The sequence below is a fragment of the Staurois parvus genome, unplaced genomic scaffold (assembly GCF_062004578.1).
Source record: "Staurois parvus isolate SC_StPar_1 unplaced genomic scaffold, SC_StPar_1.0 ptg000017l, whole genome shotgun sequence".
In the NCBI taxonomy this organism is placed as follows: domain Eukaryota; kingdom Metazoa; phylum Chordata; class Amphibia; order Anura; family Ranidae; genus Staurois; species Staurois parvus.
In genome coordinates this window covers 2,784,443-2,803,609 of record NW_028317813.1, presented here as the reverse complement: position 1 = coordinate 2,803,609, position 19,167 = coordinate 2,784,443, and the positions used below count along the sequence as shown (strand labels likewise).

Sequence of the window (19,167 nt, the reverse complement as noted above, 5' to 3'; positions counted from 1 at the left end):
TGGAATATCCTCTACTTTTTTTTCCAGGAATGTCCACCGCTCCAATCCAGAGTGGAGAGTGGTGACAGCCAAAAATTCTCGTAAGCATAGTTAAGTTTGGTACAGCAATTTTTTCTTCCTTTTTTCCTCTCAATTACAGGAATATATGCTCCCCTAAAGTGCGGAGAACATCCTAGGCCTACTTTCACTCCTGACTATATTTGAGCAGCAAGATGCTGCACTCGGGTATCATTAACCCATTTTTTGTAACCTACTGTTTCTGTCTTATACGTTACATGTTTGTTACAAACTTTTTATTTTATTTTTGTATGACAGTCTACCCCACAGAACAATCCATAGGGGACCATCTGGAGGGAAACTCATCAAGTCCACATCTCCAAATATGCCTGATTGGAAGTGGGAATTATTCAATGTGAGTAATATTCTTCACATCTATCATTTTCACATCAATAACCTCACACAAATATGGGAGTGACATTCCTTACCATTAATGCTAGGGGTTTCAATCACCCAGTAAAGTGCAAATCTTTATGGCAGGAAGCCATCCAATACAAATGTGACATTCTTTGTGTTCAGGAAACACATTTCTCTGACCAAAATCCTCCTAAATGCTCTCATAAGAGCTTTCCACATATTTTCTTTGCCATCGCAAATGAAAAAAAAAACAACACGAGGGACTCTAACAGCCGTTAAAGATACAGTCTCCTTTACTCTACATAAAGAAATCAAAAATCCTAACGCTCACTATCTAATCTTAATTTGCAACATAAATTCTACAACCTATACGTTGGTAAACACATATTCCCCAAATAAACATCAACTACGCTTTTTCAACAAATTGCTCAACAAAATCCAGAAACTCCAACAAGGCTCTCACTTAATGTGTGGAGACTTTAACCTTATCCCAGATCCAGTTATGGACTCTACAGCTTTTCCAAAGAAATACCCAACATCCTTACAACACTCTATCCAGTCTCAAGATCTCTACGATACCTGGCGGTGTCTTTACATTAATGAAAAGGACTTTACCTTTTTTCTACATCCCAAGGATCCTACTCACTCATTGACCTGTTTTTAACAGACCAGTGGACTTTATGCAAAATAGGAATCCACTACTATAAATAATATCACATGGTCTGATAATGCCTCTGTTTCACTAACCATACAGGATTCACTCACTATCAACCCCGCCTTCCTTTGGAGAGCTAGTCCAAGGCTAATGCAACAAGATGAGACTAAATCTGAGATAAATGTTTGATTTTTTTATCGTTAATGCTGATTCAGTAGCAGACCCTTTTATAGTATGGAATGCTCATAAAGCATATATTAGAGGTATATTTATTAAAATGGAAGCGGTGGTAAAGAGGAGGAGGCAAAAGCTTATCCATGATCTCACACAAGACATTAGCACTCTAGACACTCAAAATAAACTTGCTTCATCCTCAGACCTATAAAAAATTCACACGAATGTGGACCAACCTTTGCACACTTCTAGAAAACATTGAAAAAGCATCTAGGAAACTTAAAATGACCTACTACATAAACAGCAATAGAGCTGGTAAAGTACTAGCTCAACGCCTAAAAAGTCAGAGAGTTAAAACTAAAATTCCCTTCTTGACTCATCCAACTGCTAAAAATAAACTATATCATCCGCAAGATATAGCAGACACAATCAGTCAGTACTACAGTACTTTATATAACCTTAACTCAGACCTTGATACTATCCAACCCACGCCAAACCTGATAAAAAATTTCTTATACAAATTATCTCTTCCCCAGCTCTCAAAAGACCAGCTGGAAACTTTAAACTCACCTTTCACTCTACAAGAAATTGCTCATGCAATAGACTTAGTAACTAACGATAAATCACCAGGGCCAGATGGCTTCATTGGGGAATACTTTAAAATATACAAATACCTTCTAATTACTCATCTAGAAAAAATCTATAACACTGCCATAGCCACCTCCTCTTTTCCTCCTGAAATGCTCAAAGCGTTAATTCTAACTTTACCTAAACCAGTGAAAGATCTGGTCGTACCTCAAAATATCCATCCTATTTCGCTTTTGAATAACGATCTCAAATTATATGCTAAATTGATTGTATCCAATTTGGTTGATGTATTAACTTTACTTATTCATCCAGACCAATCTGGTTTTATGAAAGGGCGTCAAACAGCAGATGCTACCCAACGCTTGGTAAACATCGTCCATTTGGTCGAAATAAAAAAGTTGCCTTTCCTACTTCTGGCATTGAACGCAGAGAAAGAGTTCGATAGTGTACATTGGAATTACCTGGCTCAAGTTTTGTCTGCATTTGGCTTTGTGGGTCCAATCTATTCAGCCATTATGGCATTATATACCAAACCTTTCGCACAAGTATACACTTCCGGAAGGCTGTCTACTCCTTTTAAGGTCTCTAATGGCACCCACCAAGGATGCCCGCTTTCACCCCTTATATTTAATCTATTAATGGAGCCTATGGCAACTTACATATGTTCTCACCCTTTAATCTCGGGATTCTTATCACAATTACAAGACATAAAGCATACTATTCGTTTATTCGCAAACTATATAATTTTGATGCTAACAGATGTTGAGAAGTCCCTGGCTTCGGTACACGCTCTAAAATTGTTTAACCAAGTTTCATATTATAAAGTTAATGAGACAAAATCATATATATTAAACCTTGGAGTTCCCATTTCTGTGAAAGAGAGACTAAAAAGTACATTTCCCTATGGATGGAAGAAGATAGTAATTATTTAGGCATTTCTCTAACCCCTACAGTTGGTAATTTGGTTACAGCAAACTATATACCCTTAATACATAAGATCCGAAACACTCGACAAGATTTAGCAAAGGTTAAATTGTCGTGGTCTGGTCGCCTAGCGACCTTCAAAATGATATTACTACCTCAAATACTTTACATGTTTAGATCACTACCCATACCTGTACCTAATGCCTTCTATCTGTGCAAGCATCATTGAATCAATTCCTATGGCAAAGCAACAGAGCTAGATGTGCATTTAGTAAACTGGTAAAGTCCAGAAAAGCATTATTTAGCCTCCATTCTATCGCAGTTGAAAGCTTGGCATTCTAGGGACTCACACAACCTTTGGGTGGAATTGGAAACACTCCAAATTCCCGGTAACAATTTATATAATTATTTAATAGCCAATTATTTTACTCATCCTCAAACAAACTCCTTATCTCCTACAATAGTAGCGACCTTAACCACTTGAGCCCCAGAGGATTTACCCCCCTTAATGACCAGGCCTTTTTTTGCTGTTTGGCGCTGCACTAATTCAAATGATAATTGCACGGTCATGCAATGCTATACCCAAACAAAATTTACGTCCTTTTTTTCACACAAATAGAGCTTTCTTTTGGTGGTATTTGATCACCTGTGCGCTTTTTATTTTTTGCGCTATAAACAAAAAAACCACAAAAATTTTGAAAAAAAACAATATTTTCTACTTTCAGCTATAAAAAATATATCGTAAACTCAAAGTTAGTCATAAATTTAAGCCAAAATGTATTCTGCTACATGTTTTTGGTAAAAAAAATCCCAATAAGTGTATATTGATTGCTTTGTGTGAAAGTTATAGCGTCTACAAACTATGGTATAGATACTGTAATTTATGCCTTTTTTTGCTATACAGCGCTGCACTAACTCAAATGATAATTGCGCGGTCATGCAATGCTGCACCCAAATGAAAATTACGTCCTTTTTTTCACACAAATAGAGCTTTCTTTTGGTGGTATTTGTTCACCTGTGCGCTTTTTATTTTTTGCGCTATAAACAAAAAAACCACAAAAATTTTGAAAAAAAACAATATTTTCTACTTTCAGCTATAAAAAATATATCGTAAACTCAAAGTTAGTCATAAATTTAAGCCAAAATGTATTCTGCTACATGTTTTTGGTAAAAAAAATCCCGTGCATTAGTGGGCAAACTGGCGCTATCTAGGAGGGGCGCTAACACTATCGGAAGTCACCAGTGACACTAATACAGTGATCAGTAAAAATCTGTTCACTGTAATCAATGACACTGGTGACAGGGCAGTGAAGGGGTTAACTGGGGGGGGGAGATTAAGGGGTTAAATGGGATTACTGGTGTACTAGCGGGCAATCTGACGCTATCTGGGAGGGGCGCTAACACTATCGGAAGTTGCCAGCGACACTGATACAGTGATCAGTAAAAATTGGTTCACTGATCAGTGACACTGGTGACAGGGCAGTGAAGGGGTTAACTGGGGGGGGGGTGATCAAGGGGTTAAACGGGATTACTGGTGTACTGGCGGGCAAACTGGCCCTATCTGGGAGGGGCGCTAACACTATCGGAAGTCGCCAGCGACACTGATACAGTGATCAGTAAAAATTGGTTCACTGATCAGTGACACTGGTGACAGGGCAGTGAAGGGGTTAACTGGGGGGGGGGCGATCAAGGGATTAAACGGGATTACTGGTGTACTGGCGGGCAAACTGGCGCTATCTGGGAGGGGCGCTAACTCTATCGGAAGTCGCCAGCGACACTGATACAGTGATCAGTAAAAATTGGTTCACTGATCAGTGACACTGGTGACAGGGCAGTGAAGGGGTTAACTGGAGGGGGGGGGTGATCAAGGGGTTAAACGGGATTACTGGTGTACTGGCAGGCAATCTGGCGCTATCTGGGAGGGGCGCTAACTCTATCGGAAGTCGCCAGCGACACTGATACAGTGATCAGTAAAAATTGGTTCACTGATCAGTGACACTGGTGACAGGGCAGTGCAGGGGTTAACTGGGGGGGCGATCAAGGGGTTAAACGGGATTACTGGTGTACTGGCGGGCAAACTGGCGCTATCTGGGAGGGGCGCTAACTCTATTGGAAGTCGCCAGCGACACTGATACAGTGATCAGTAAAAATTGGTTCACTGATCAGTGACACTGGGTGACAGGCAGTGAAGGGTTTAACTGGAGGGGGGGGGGGGCGATCAAGGGGTTAAACGGGATTACTGGTGTACTGGCGGGCAATCTGGCGCTATCTGGGAGGGGCGCTAACTCTATCGGAAGTCGCCAGCGACACTGATACAGTGATCTGTAAAAATTGGTTCACTGATCAGTGACACTGGGTGACAGGCAGTGAAGGGGTTAACTGGAGGGGGGGGGCGATCAAGGGGTTAAACGGGATTACTGGTGTACTGGCGGGCAATCTGGCGCTATCTGGGAGGGGCGCTAACTCTATCGGAAGTCGCCAGCGACACTGATCAGTAAAAGTCGCTTCACTGATCAGTAACACTGGTGACAGGGCAGTGAAGGGTTAACTGGAGGGGGGGGGGGGCGATCAGGGGGTTAAATGTGTCCTAGAGTGTTCTAACTGTAGTGTAGTGCTTGTGTACTCACTTTTTGGATGTCTTCTTCTCTGTCTGGAACGGAATGTGTCCAGGCAGAGAAGAATGACATCATATCCTGCCCTGTGTATGTCAACACAGGACAGGATAGGACAGGGACCGATCATGTGATTTCAGCCAGAAATCACTGGCTGAAATCTAATGATTGATCCCTCCTGGATCAAATAGTGTCACCCGCGGGTCGGCGGGAGCGCGCGCGCGCGCCCCCTGCCGGCGAAAGTGTCGGGAGCGCGGAACCCGTTTTTAAACGTGGTTTTGCGCTCCACTGCCGCCCTGCACACGTATATACACAGTGGCAGGGCGGCAAGCGGTTAACAGCCTGGAAAGCTTTGCTAGCTATGCCGACTGATGATCAGCCACACTCCTCTATCCCCTTTCCTACTCTTAGCCTATCAATTATTATTCCCAACCTTGACGTTACCCGGTGGGTCTCTAAAGGTATTCACACGATAGAGAACCTAATGATTGATCCAACCCTTAAAACTTTCAGATAATCCACCTCGGATTATTATAAATATTTACAAATTGCACATTGCCTGCAAACAAACCTAATATCCACTATTACACTTCCATGGCGCATAGCTTCATTCTTTGATGTAATTAAACCCAACAGTAAAGGTATTGCATTATTTTATAACGTCTTTCATAATAAAACCGAATTCACCAAATCTTCCTCTATAAAAGCGTGGGAACATGACTTCGGTGAAGTTTATCCTTCTGAGAGTTGGCAAATAACATTGAAAACTACATACTCAGCAACCAAATGTGTAAATCTATGGGAATTGAACATAAAATTCTAACTACGCTGGTATTCAACTCCCTACTGAATCTCTAAATTCTCAGCGGACACATCTCCTACTTGTTGGAGGAACTGTGGAGCACTCGGCATGTAGCACCATATTCTATGGACATGCCCCCGGATACTCACCTATTGGGAGGAAACTTTTTGTTTGCTCTCAACAGTAGCAGGATTTAAAATCCCATTTTCTGCAGGCATGGTTCTATTTTCCTTAGGAATAGATCAGGTTCTGTCTAACTTGAGAGGAGTAACAACACACATACTACTGGCAGCAGGCCTAAACTTAGTAAGAAACTGGGAAAAATCGAAGCCCTCAAAATTTAGATGAGGTAATCCAAGTAACTCAAACTCATGCCACATATGAAATGTTATATGCTTTCTCTATAGGTAAACACAAAATAGCTAATACTCTTTGGCAACCATGGACTGAGTAGTACAACAAATTTTTATTACTTAATTATTTTATTTATTTACTTCAGGCACTTATATAGCATTGTCAATTTACACAACACTTTACATATATATTCACATCAGTCCCTAACCCTCATGGGGTGTACAATCTAAGGTCCCTAACTCACATTCATACATACACATACTAGGGCCAATTTTTAGACAGGAGCCAATTAACCTACCAGCATGTCTTTGGAGTGTGGGAGGAATTTGGAATAACCGGAGGAAACCCACACAGGCACAGGGAGAATATGCAAACTCCAGGCAGGTGGTGCCATGGTTGGGATTCGAACCAATGACCCTAGTACTGCCAGGCGGAAGTGCTAACCATTTAGGTTCTAACCATTTAGGTTCGAAGCAAACCAAAAAAACAGTAAAAATATTTCCCTTTAAATCCTATGGGACTGTTCACATCAGTGCACTGTGGATGCAGTGTGTTTTGAAAAGTCCTGCATGCTGCATTTTTGGTGCCCTGTTTCAAAAGTTCACCAAATGTCAGACACCACCCAGCAGGATCTCTAGTGATCCACAGAACGGGATTCCCCAGGACGCGGAAACTAAGTCCCAGTCTGCCTTTTCACCAGAGCGCCTGATGGTGGGGATGGACTTGGAGCAAGACTGAAACCAGGTTGCGACCCCTGAGTGCACCCAACTGTGGTAGAGGGGTCCCTGCTGAGGGTATGTGCCAGGGGTGAGCCTGAAGTGAAGAGGCTGGCAAGTCCAGGTCCCGAGCGGAATGGATGGATGACAGTCAGGAGTGAGCGTAGTCAGACTAGCCGGGTCGGTAACAGTGGAGGCAGGTAGGTACAAGAAGACAGAGAGTAGCCAGGTCATGTGCCAAGGTTCAGCAACGGGAGGTCCAGTAATAATATAACAACAGGCAGAAAAGTAGTCAGGGACAAGCCGAGGGTCAGAGCAGGAGAAGGTCAACACAATTCAGGATAAGCAGGATCGGCAACAGGAACGTACTTCAGGAACAGGAACTAGACCTTGCGGCAACCTGATCAGCGCCTGGCCAGTTTACATAGTGCGCCCTGCACCGTCATTGGTGCCAGGTGCGCCCGCGTGCCCGAGTGCGCATGCGCGGCCGCAATTGCCGCCGTGGACGCCCAGGTCCCAGTGCCTGCACATTAGTGTGCCTAGGCAATCTGCGCATGCGCAGACTTATGCGCCACGGCGAGACCCGCAGTCCCTGACATGGCCCCCCTCCTGCGGACAGCCTCCGGATGCCCAACCGACCCCTCCCGGACGTCTGGTTCTAAAAGAATTCCCGAACGAGTCTTGGGGCGTGAACATTTTGGGCCGGCTCCCACGAATTCTCCTCAGCCCCATACCCCTTTCTTTTGACCAAGAACTGAGTTTGGCCTCTCCTCTTCCTACAATCTAGGATTGCCTCCACCTCAAACTCCTCCTCCCCATCAATGTTTATCGCCTCTGGAGGTTTAGACCTCCGATCCGGTAAGGGGTCTGGTGTCGCCGGTTTCAATAGTGATACATGGAAGACTGGATGCATCCTAAAAGATTCGGGGAGCGTGAGTTCGTATGCCACCTCATTGACTTTACGTTTTACCCGAAATGGACCTAGGAACTTAGGTGCCAGCTTCTTTGATGGACAGGACATTTTAAGATTTGTTGTGGTTAACCAGACCTGGTCCCCGGTTGCAAGCTTAATTCTCCCCTTCCCCTCCTATCAAAGGCCCTCTTATTGTCCTCCTGGGCCTTTGCCATCGCCTCCTGGAGCACCTTGCTATTAGAGGATAAAAAGCTTAACATGTGCCGCGCTCCTATTATTGTGCATATATATCTCTAAATCCACTCTATACTTGTTAAACTCAATCAATGAATATATAAATCAAGTGTAAATCATAATAATAATCATGAGTGATAAGCCATAAATTAATCAATGCGATAAAGTTATTACCAGTGAATTACCAATACACACATCATAACCTAGATGTGTGTGATGAAAATAGTGAAACCTTAATCTAATGTGAATATTAGGTGAATATTTATAATACATATAATTAGTACCATTCTAATTATATACAATCAATCCAGTAATAATTGTGCAACTATACACTCCCATGTGTACGTGCATAGGTGTAATAAGTAAATAAATTAATTAAATAAAAGTCTTTGTGAAAAAGTGCCAAAGTGAGGGTGATTCCTTGTTTCCTCTCGTCGGGTGCCTTATGATCTTCCTATGCGCTCACCTTTATGTTTGCCTGAAAAAATTCAGGCAAATACGCTTTTTGATCCTTCCAGGATCGATGGATAAAAGCTCTGTAATATAGATGTGCCAAGGTGTGGATGTAGGTACTCCTGTACTCTCCTCTTTCTCCTTTATTCCACTGCTCATGTGTCAGTTGTGAGACCAGCTTTATCTCCTTATTCCCCTCCAGGGGTCATCTCCTTCTCATTTCCTCCTCTCACCCATATGCAATTTAGGGGTCAGATATAGAGAAAATAAAACAAACGATAGTGCCTTATCCTTTAAAATGATGGAAGTTTATTTCTGCCTGTAGCGGTATTACACAGCTAGATGCATTTCCTTGGTGGTACAGGGCGGCAAATATATCATATAGAAATCCTGGGTGAGCAATCCTCAATCTCTGCTCTCCCTCCCTGCCTGCCTCTGTCTGCAGTCGGAATTACCGAGCCTCACCGCTACCACGTCGTGACGTCAGAGCCCCTCCCCTACGCGTTGCGTCACAGGGTCACGTGACTTCATCAGGGGGATAATGATTGGATGCCACGACTAGTAATTGCCCATATATATATTGCTCGGCCGCCATCTTTGTGAAGCCCACATGGGCGCGGCCATTTTCTAGTTGATTTTTGTGCCTTCACTGCAACTCAGTGTCTGTCCGTACAAAACCACTTGAGTGCAGGGATAGATCTGTCTGTCAGACGTGGCTACTCGGGTCAGCTGTAATCCATCTCTCCTATTGCTAATCACGAATTACTTAATATAAAGCTGTGTATATATCTTGCTGCAGGTTAACTTTACAAATATGTACAATCTTTATTACATCTCAAAACATAAATAAATATAAAACCCCCTGATATTTATGCTAGTACAACAAATATAAAATAAATTAAATACATTTCTATTAATGTTGGTGCAAACACTTATATCAAAGCCCCTAACATGTCATTTATCAACCATCCTAATCTAGGTAATGTGTATAGCTCTCACTTCACTCTCAACTTATTTAATAATTACAGGATTAATTATGCACCCTATTTTGTGCTAAGCTTATTACAGATACTAAATATTGTCTACTCGCACATCTATAGTAATAAAAAGTTATTATGAAATATTAAAAAATATATAAAGAATATATTAAAATGTATATTAAAAAATTAATAAAATAAGTATAAATATTAGATATAGATATACTTTGTTAAAATTGGAAAATGATAATTATATTGAAAGCAATCCTCATCCTATGTTGATTTGGTAGGCTTCAGATCAAATATTGTAGCTTCTACATACTCATGCTTACAAGCTACAATATTTGATCTGAAGCCTACCAAATCAACATAGGATGAGGATTGCTTTCAATATAATTATCATTTTCCAATTTTAGGAAAATGATAATTATATTGAATGATGAAGGAGATGACCCCTGGAGGGGAATAAGGAGATAAAGCTGGTCTCACAACTGACACATGAGCAGTGGAATAAAGGAGAAAGAGGAGAGTACAGGAGTACCTACATCCACACCTTGGCACATCTATATTACAGAGCTTTTATCCATCGATCCTGGAAGGATCAAAAAGCGTATTTGCCTGAATTTTTTCAGGCAAACATAAAGGTGAGCGCATAGGAAGATCATAAGGCACCTGACGAGAGGAAACAAGGAATCACCCTCACTTTGGCACTTTTTCACAAAGACTTTTATTTAATTAATTTATTTACTTATTACACCTATGCACGTGCACATGGGAGTGTATAGTTGCACAATTATTACTGGATTGATTGTATATAATTAGAATGGTACTAATTATATGTATTATAAATATTCACCTAATATTCACATTAGATTAAGGTTTCACTATTTTCATCACACACATCTAGGTTATGATGTGTGTATTGGTAATTCACTGGTAATAACTTTATCGCATTGATTAATTTATGGCTTATCACTCATGATTATTATTATGATTTACACTTGAATTATATATTCATTGATTGAGTTTAACAAGTATAGAGTGGATTTAGAGATATATATGCACAATAATAGGAGCGCGGCACTAAAAATACCATTTATATTGATTTGACACCACCAAGTGAGTTTGTGCAAGTGCCAGCGCACCATACATTAAAGATTAGTATATAATTATTATTTAAAACACCCATTGGATTCATAATAGCTCACAAGGATTCACACCATAAAGCTTAACATGTCCTGCGCGGCCGGGACCGTGACTTCCGGAATCAGATCCGGTAAGAATACGGGATGGAACCCATAATTCGCGAAGAAGGGAGCTTGTTTTGTAGCGGAATGACTCGTGTTGTTATACGCGAACTCCGCTAGTGGCCGGAGGGTCAACCAGTCGTCTTAGAGAAAGGTGGTATAGCACCTGAGGTACTGCTCTAGGGTCTGATTCGTTCACTCTGTCTGGCCATTGGTTTGTGGGTGATATGCAGAGGAGAACAATAGCTTAATCCCAAGCATCTCACATAGAGCCTTCCAAAATCTGGATGTAAACTGAACCCCCCTACCTGACACAATATCCTTGGGGATCCCATGGAGTCTCACCACCTCCCTGATAAAAACCTGTGCTGTCTCAGGGGCCGTGGGTGTGTTTTTTAAAGGTACAAAATGGGCCATCTTGGATAACCGGTCTACAATCACAAAGATTGCTGTGTGTTCCTGGGAGGGTGGAAGTTCCACAATAAAGTCAATGGAGATCATACTCCATGGTCTGTCAGGTATTGGTAATAGGCGTAATAGGCCCCAGGCCTTGTTCCTAGTAGATTTATTCCTCTGGCAAATGGTGCAAGTCTTAACATATGACTCGCAATCTTTGGCCATATTGGGTCACCAAAAGGTACGCTGCAACAGTTCCAGGGTCTTGCGTACTCCAAAATGTCCTGCTAACGGGTGGTCGTGTCAGTATCCAAGTACCAAAGTATGGGTTTCCTCGGGAACCACACTCTGACCCTCTTTCCAAAGAAGTCCCTCCCTATTCACTAAGGGAACACCGGGTGGACCTGGCATACCTACGGATGCGGTCTGCAGTTTAGAGCAGAGCTCAGATTGTAGGATCAAAAAATTTCCCGAGGATAGGATGGTGTCAGGTCTGGGTGTCTCTTCAGGGTCCCCGAACATGTGGGAAAGCGCATCGGGCTTAGTATTTTTTTACCCTGGCCTATAGGTGATGTGAAAGGCAAATCGCGAAAAGAAGAGTGCCCACCTGGCCTGACGTGGTCTTAAGCGCTTTGCTGTCCTCAAATATTCTAGATTCTTGTTGTCTGTAAATATTAATATTGGGTGTACTGCCCCTTCTAGTAAATACCTCCATTCCTCTAGTGCTACCTTGATCGCCAGAAGTTCCAGGTCCCCGATATCATAATCCCTTTCTGCGGAAGTCAGTTTTCTAGAGAAAAAGGCCCCCGGGTGCATGAGCTCCTTAATGCCCTTCCTCAGCGACAGAATTGCCCCAACTGCATTCTCAGACGCATCCACCTCCAGGATATAGGGCAATGATGGGTCAGGATGGCTCAGGATAGGGGCCTCAGTGAACAACCTCTTTAAAGCCGTGAATGCTTCCTGCGCTTCCGATGTCCACTGAAAACGGACCCCCTGTCTGGTCAACTGGGTAATTGGGGAAACCAGGCCTGAAAAGTTTTTAATAAACTTCCTATAAAAGTTTGCAAAGCCAGTGAAGCGTTGGACCGCCTTTTTGTCAGTAGGTACTGGCCAATCTAAGATCGCCGAGACCTTTTGGGGATCATGGCTATTCCCGTGGTGGAGCTGGTCAGACCCAAAAAAGAAATACTATGCTGTTCAAAACAGCACTTGTCTGTCTTGGCATATAGGCCGTGTTGGCGGAGCCGTTCCAACACACACCTCACGTGACCTCTATGGACCTCCAATGACGGGGAAAAAAATCAGGAAGTCGTCCAGGTAGACGACAACGAAGATGTCCAGATAGTCCCTAAACACGTCGTTTATGAAGTGCTGGAAAGTGGCAGGCGTGTTACATAGGCCGAAGGGCATGACCAAATATTCAAAATGCCCGAACCTGGTATGGAATGCTGTTTTCCATTTGTCCCCCTCTCTGATATGGACTAGATTGTATGCACCCCTCAAATCCAGCTTAGTAAAGATGGAAGCTGACTTCAATCTTTGAAAAAGTTCAGGGACCAGAGGTAGTGGGTAACGATTCTTGACAGTCACTTTATTCAAGTCTCTGTAGTCTACACAGGGTCGTAGGGATGTCTTTTTTCTCCACGAAGAAAATGCCAGCCCCAGCTGGTGATGTGGAGGGCCGAATGAACCCCTTGTGGAGGCTCTCGTCAATATACTCCTTTAGACTCCCGTTCAGACAGAGGAAATATCTGCCCAAATGGTATTTCCGAACCTGGGAGCAGATCAATCGGGCAGTCATATGTTCGGTGCGGGGGCAGGACATCTGCCCCCCGCTTGCTGAACACATCCAAGTAGCTATGGTAGGCCGAAGGAATGACTTGGGCCAATTCTGCATCCGCATCCAGACATAGCAGGGCCTGCGGCGCCGGGGGCGTCCTAGGGAGGCAATGCTGCTGGCAATACAGCGACTGGAAGCAAATTGATCCCGCCTTCCAATCAATCTGCGGATCGTGGGCTTGTAACCAAGGGAGTCCCAGGATAACCGGAAACAGAGGGGAAGCAATGGCATCCAGGCGGAGGAACTCCTGGTGATGGTTTGCCACTGTAGTGCAAATAGGTGGGGTTTCACGGTCCACCACCCCTGACCTAATACGGGATCCGTCAGCTAAAAATATATTTAAACCCACCTCTTTCGTTTGTAAGGGGATCTGCTGCTGAGCTGCGAAGTCCAGATCTATAAAGCAGCTACATGCTCCAGAGTCTACAATTGCCGTGGTTACCACAGTTCTCCTCAGCAGCTGAAGTGAAATAGGCACTGCTAAATAACTGATGTTGTTCCCATTCTTAGAAGTAACTGTAGAAAGCACAGCAGAACACTTACTCATCTTGGCTGGACAGGTACGTACTACATGGCCTGCTTCCCCACAATAGAGGCAAAGACGGTTTACCTGATGCCTCTGGCGCTCCTCAGACGTAAGTGGAGGCCGAATCCTTCCTGATGGCCCAAATCCCGATGTATCCGCGAACTCCTGATTCCAGTTGACCCGTAGGGACTTAGGCTGGGCTGCAACATGAGATGGTTGCCTGGTTCGTCTCTGATCTTGGTTGTACCTCTCCCGCCTGCGTTCCCGCAACCGGCGGTCAATCTGAATAGATTATTATTATTATTATTATACAGTATTTATAAAGCGCCAATAGTTCGCTCAGCGCTGTACATTACAAAGGGAGACAGAACATGTGACAGAACAATACCAATACAATGCAAAACATGAGGGGATAAGGTTATTAGGCCCTCAAGAGTATCGGGCATGTCTACTCAGGCCAGCTCGTCCTTCAACGGTTCAGCTAAACCCATGCGAAACTGGTGATGCCGGGCCGCCTCATTCCATTGAGTGTTACTACCTCAATGCCTGAATTCAGCTGCGTAGTCTTCCACTGCTCGGTGACCTTGCCTCAGTGTATGTAGGGACATCTCGGCCGTTGTGGCCTGCTGCGGGTCGTCATACAAAAGCGCCATTGCTTTAAAAAACGACGTTACCGTTCCTAACTATGGGTCTCGGTTCTCTAGTAGTTGGTGGGCACAGGTTTGGGGTTCATCCTGTAGTAAGGAAATAATGAACCCAACCCTCACGGTTTCTGACGAAAACGTTCGAGGCTGGAGGTCGAAGTATAACTGGCAGGAATTACGGAAACTCCTGAATCTACAGTTGTAAGAAAAAGTATGTGAACCCCTTGGGATTACGTGGAGTTTTGCATGAATTGGGCATAAAATGTGCTCTGAACGTCATCTAAGTCACAACAATAGAAGAACACAGTCTGCTGAACATAATACTACACAAACATTAGATGTTGCCATGGTTTAATTGCACATAACATGTAAACATTCACAGTGCAGGGAGGAAAAAGTGTGTGAACCTTTGGACTTAATAACTGGTTGACCCTCCTTTGGTAGCAATAACCTCAACCAAACGTTTCCTGTAGTTGCAGATCAGACCTGCACAACGATCTGGACCATTTTGGACCACTCCTCTTCACAAAACTGTTTCAGTGTAGCAATATTCTTGGGATGTCTGGTGTGAATCGCTCTCTTAAGGTCACGACACAGCATTTCAATCGGGTTGAGGTCAGGACTCTGACTGGGCCACTCCAGAAGACGTATTCTGTGCTGTTGCAGCCATTGTTTTGTTGAATTACTTGTATGCTTTGGGTCACTGTCCTGTTGCATCACCCATCCTCTGCAGAGCTTCAGTTGGCGGACAGATGGTCGTACATTTTCCTGCAAAATGTCTTGATAAACTCTGGAATTCATTTTCCCATCAATGACAACAATCCGTCCAGGCCATGAGGCAGCAAAGCAGCCCCAAACCATGAAGCTCCCTTCGCCATGTTTTACAGTGGGGATGAGGTTTTGATGTTGGTGTGCTGTGCCTTTTTTTCTCCACACATAGTGTTGTGTGTTCTTCCCAAACAACTCAAACTTGGTTTCATCTGTCCACAGTATATTTTGCCAGTAGTGCTGTGGAACATCCAGGTGCTCTTTTGCAAACTTCAAACGTGCTGCAATATTCTTTTTGGACAGCAATGGCTTCCTCCGTGGTGTCCTCCCATGTACTCCATTCTTGTTTAATGTTTTCCTTATTGTAGATGTGTCAACAAAAATGTTAGCATGTGCCAGATATTTCTGTAGGTCTTTAGCTGACACTCTGTAATTCTTCTTTACCTCATGCAGCATTCTGCGCTGTGTTCTTGCAGTCATTTTTACAGGACGACCACGCCTAGGGAGAGTAGCAACAGTGCTAAACTTTCTCCATCTGTAGACAGTCTGTCTTACTGTGGACACATGAACATCAAGGCTTTTGGAGATACTTTTGTAACCCTTTCCAGCTTCATGCAAGTCAACAATTCTTGATCGTAGGTCTTCTGAGAGCTCTTTTCTGCGAGGCATGGTTCACATCAGACAGTGCTTCTTGAAACCAGTAAACCCAAAACAGGTGTGTGTTTTTTAAGGGCAGGACAGCTGTCAGTAACACATCCAATATTATCACACTGATTGGAGTCAAGGTTGGCTCACTCCTGGCTCCAATTAGCTCTGGGAGAAGTCATTAAGCTAGGGCCTCACATACTTTTTCCTCCCTGCACTGTGAATGTTTACATGTTATGTGCAATTAAACCATGGCAACATCTAATGTTTGTGTAGTATTATGTGCAGCAGACTGTGTTCTTCTATTGTTGTGACTTAGATGACGTTCAGAGCACATTTTATGCCCAATTCATGCAAAACTCCACGTAATCCTAAGGGGTTCACATACTTTTTCTTGCAACTGTACCTCGATCCCCATTAAAACGTTCCGGTGTGGGAACACGGGGTTCCGGTGCAGGTATCGAAACTAGTGTTTCCTCAGGTGTTTCTCCAGACTGCCTGGTAGGTGTGGCAAAGGTCTGTATATAGTCACCCAATTCTGTATAACCCTCCTGGAGGGCCCTAACCCCCTCTGTGAGGATCACCAAATGTCGACATATGTCATTCAGTGGGGAAGTTCCCCTTCCAGGCTCAGTCATGGCCGCAAGGTACTGTCAGACACTGCCCAGCGGGATCTCTAGTGATTCACAGAACGGGATTCCCAAGGATGCGGAGTCTAAGTCCCAGTCTGCCTTATCACCAGAGCGCCTGATGGTGGGGATGGACTTGGTGCAAGACTGAAACCAGGTCACGACCCCTGAGTGCACCCACCTGTGGTAGAGGGGTATGTGCCAGGGGTGAGCCTGAAGTGAAGAGGCTGGCAAGTCCAGGTCCCGAGCGGGATGGATGGATGACAGTCAGGAGTGAGCGTAGTCAGACTAGCCGGGTCGGTAACAGTGGAGGCAGGTAGGTACCAAGCAGAAGATAGAGAGTAGCCGGGTCACGAGCCAAGGTTCAGCAACGGGAGGTCCAGTAATAATATAACAACAGCCAAAAGAGTAGTCAGGGACGAGCCGGGGGTCAGAGCAGGAGAAGGTAAACACAATTCAGGACAAGCAGGATCGGCAAAAGGGACGTACTTCAGGAACAGGAAGTAGACCTTGCAACAATCTGATCACCGCCTGGCCAGTTTACATAGTGCGCCCTGCACCGTCATTGGGACGCCCAGGTCCCAGTGCCTGCAGATTAGTGTGCCTAGGCAATCTGCACATGCGCAGACTTATGCGCCGTGGCGAGACCTGCAGTCCCTGACACCAAAACTGCACTGCCCATTGAAATCCATGGGAAATACATCAAAAACACATTAAAAAACGCACCGTGTTTGCATTTTTGATGCACGTTTTCAGGTACATGTCCATTTTTCAAAGGTCCATATTTCACAGGCAACCAGAAAATGTATCAAATACACATTAAAAAGACAATATTCAATTCTCCAAAATGTGTTTTTAAGTGCACCAGTGTGAAAGGGCTAAGACATTGCAAAGTTTGTGGTGGTGTTGTACCACCAACCAATGTTTTGGAAATACTGCTCAACTACATTTATCAAAAATGTAAAGGGTCAAATTCTCCCCTAAATCGTCTAAGGGTTGTACTTACTATAAAAATACAAACACAATGAATTTTAGAGTTTTAAATGTGATATAGCACTAGATGAATATAAGTAGCTATTGGATTTTAATTTAGGCTTCAGAGAACAGGATGTGGTCACAGTGCAGAATATGTATGTAACTTGCGAGAAAAAGTGGGCGAGGAATACTGTAGGTTTGTATCAAAGATGTTTTATATTATTGACAGCATTATAAGACAGACAGAAAGATGTATGTACAGACATGATTACTGTACATATTTATTCCTATATGGTCCATATACCATGGTAAAATGCAATGAAACGTTAACAAGACATTTAAAATGTAAATAGTTACAACATACAGGTAAGGCAACATGCATGCCGGGAGGTTAGGCCCTATCCCTGAGAATGAAGTGCAGGCAGAAAACAGGCGCGCTATCCAGCCCCACTGCTGGCAGCCTGTAAAAGTCTATGAGGCTGAAAGCTGCTGCAGCTGGACAGTGTACCGCATGGTACAAACGTTTTGAGCATTCGTCCCTGTGCCCTAAACATTAGTGCCACTCGGTATACTGTCTGGCCCCATCCAGTCACAGCAGCTTTCAGCATCTCATGGACTTTTGCATGTTACCAGCAGTGGTACTGGACGGTGCACCTGCACTAAAACACTGGATTCTCAGGCACAGGGGCTAACATCCAGTGTACTAGGATCTAAAGCTTTTATTTTTTTAAAAAGATGGGCTGAGCTATTCTTTTCACAGCAGGGTTTAGAACAGATTTTAAAAGTAAACCTAAACATTTTACATCTTTAAATATTCTAAAAATATTAAAACATTCCTAAAATTGAAGAGGCATGTTCCTAATTTATTATAGGATTCCTGTTTTTTTCAGGCTAGATACCTAGTTCATGATGAAAGTTCTAATGCATGAATTGCAATGCTTGTTATAAAGCTGTCATGGGCTATTCCTCTATCTTGTTTCAGTTTAAGGTAGGATTTGTATTTTAAATTATAGGTAAAACAAAGTTACTGTAATGATTTCCTCTAGCCATTGGTGTAACATGACATAAGCTGATGACAGATGGGACATCTGGTAACATTTCTTGTTTTGCAATGTGCACCTTGCCATGTCGCACTAGAGATCCTGTTACCACCAACAAGGCATCCTGTTGCTCCTGTGGTGTCTCATTTGCTGGCAGAACCAGGTAGGTTTCTCTCTCCGACTATGTTGTATCATGGCCCTAAGCAGATAACATTTCAGTGGCATTACTGAGTAATTAAGCTTTCTCGTACAATCTCCTTTAGATTTACCAACAATTTAGAATGAACAGACTACCTAAATTCACTATATCTTAAATCATTTATAACTAGTAAGGGAGGCCCCGTGCTACACTGTTGTTACTAAATCTAAAACAGATGTACAAAATTATTGTAATGGGCTCAACCAGATTAACCACTTGCCTACCGGGCACTTTTACCCCCTTCCTGCCCAGACCAATTTTCAGCTTTCAGCGCTCTCATACTTTGAATGACAATTGCGTAGTCATGCAACACAGTACCCAAACTAAAGTTTTCTAATTTTGTTGAGACAAATAGAACTTTCCACTGGGGTTTTTATTTTTTGCTAAACAAACTAAAAAAAACCAAACATTTTGGAAAAAAAAGTTTTTCTTTGTTTCT

General features: G+C 43.2%; 1 protein-coding gene across 2 annotated transcripts in view; it reads right to left on the bottom strand.

Moving 5' to 3' along the window:
- The window catches only part of LRRC63 (leucine rich repeat containing 63), an 82,118-nt gene that overhangs the window by 51,854 nt on the left and 11,097 nt on the right, over positions 1 to 19,167 (bottom strand). Inside the window, exon 1 of one of the 2 annotated variants that reach the window (XM_089681571.1) lies at positions 13,913 to 14,099. The exons of the other annotated variant lie outside the window; for it this stretch is intronic. The gene's annotated coding sequence lies outside the window, so the exon portion shown is untranslated. Of the gene's footprint in view, positions 1 to 13,912; positions 14,100 to 19,167 lie in introns of those variants that run through there. 2 annotated transcript variants of the gene reach the window in all.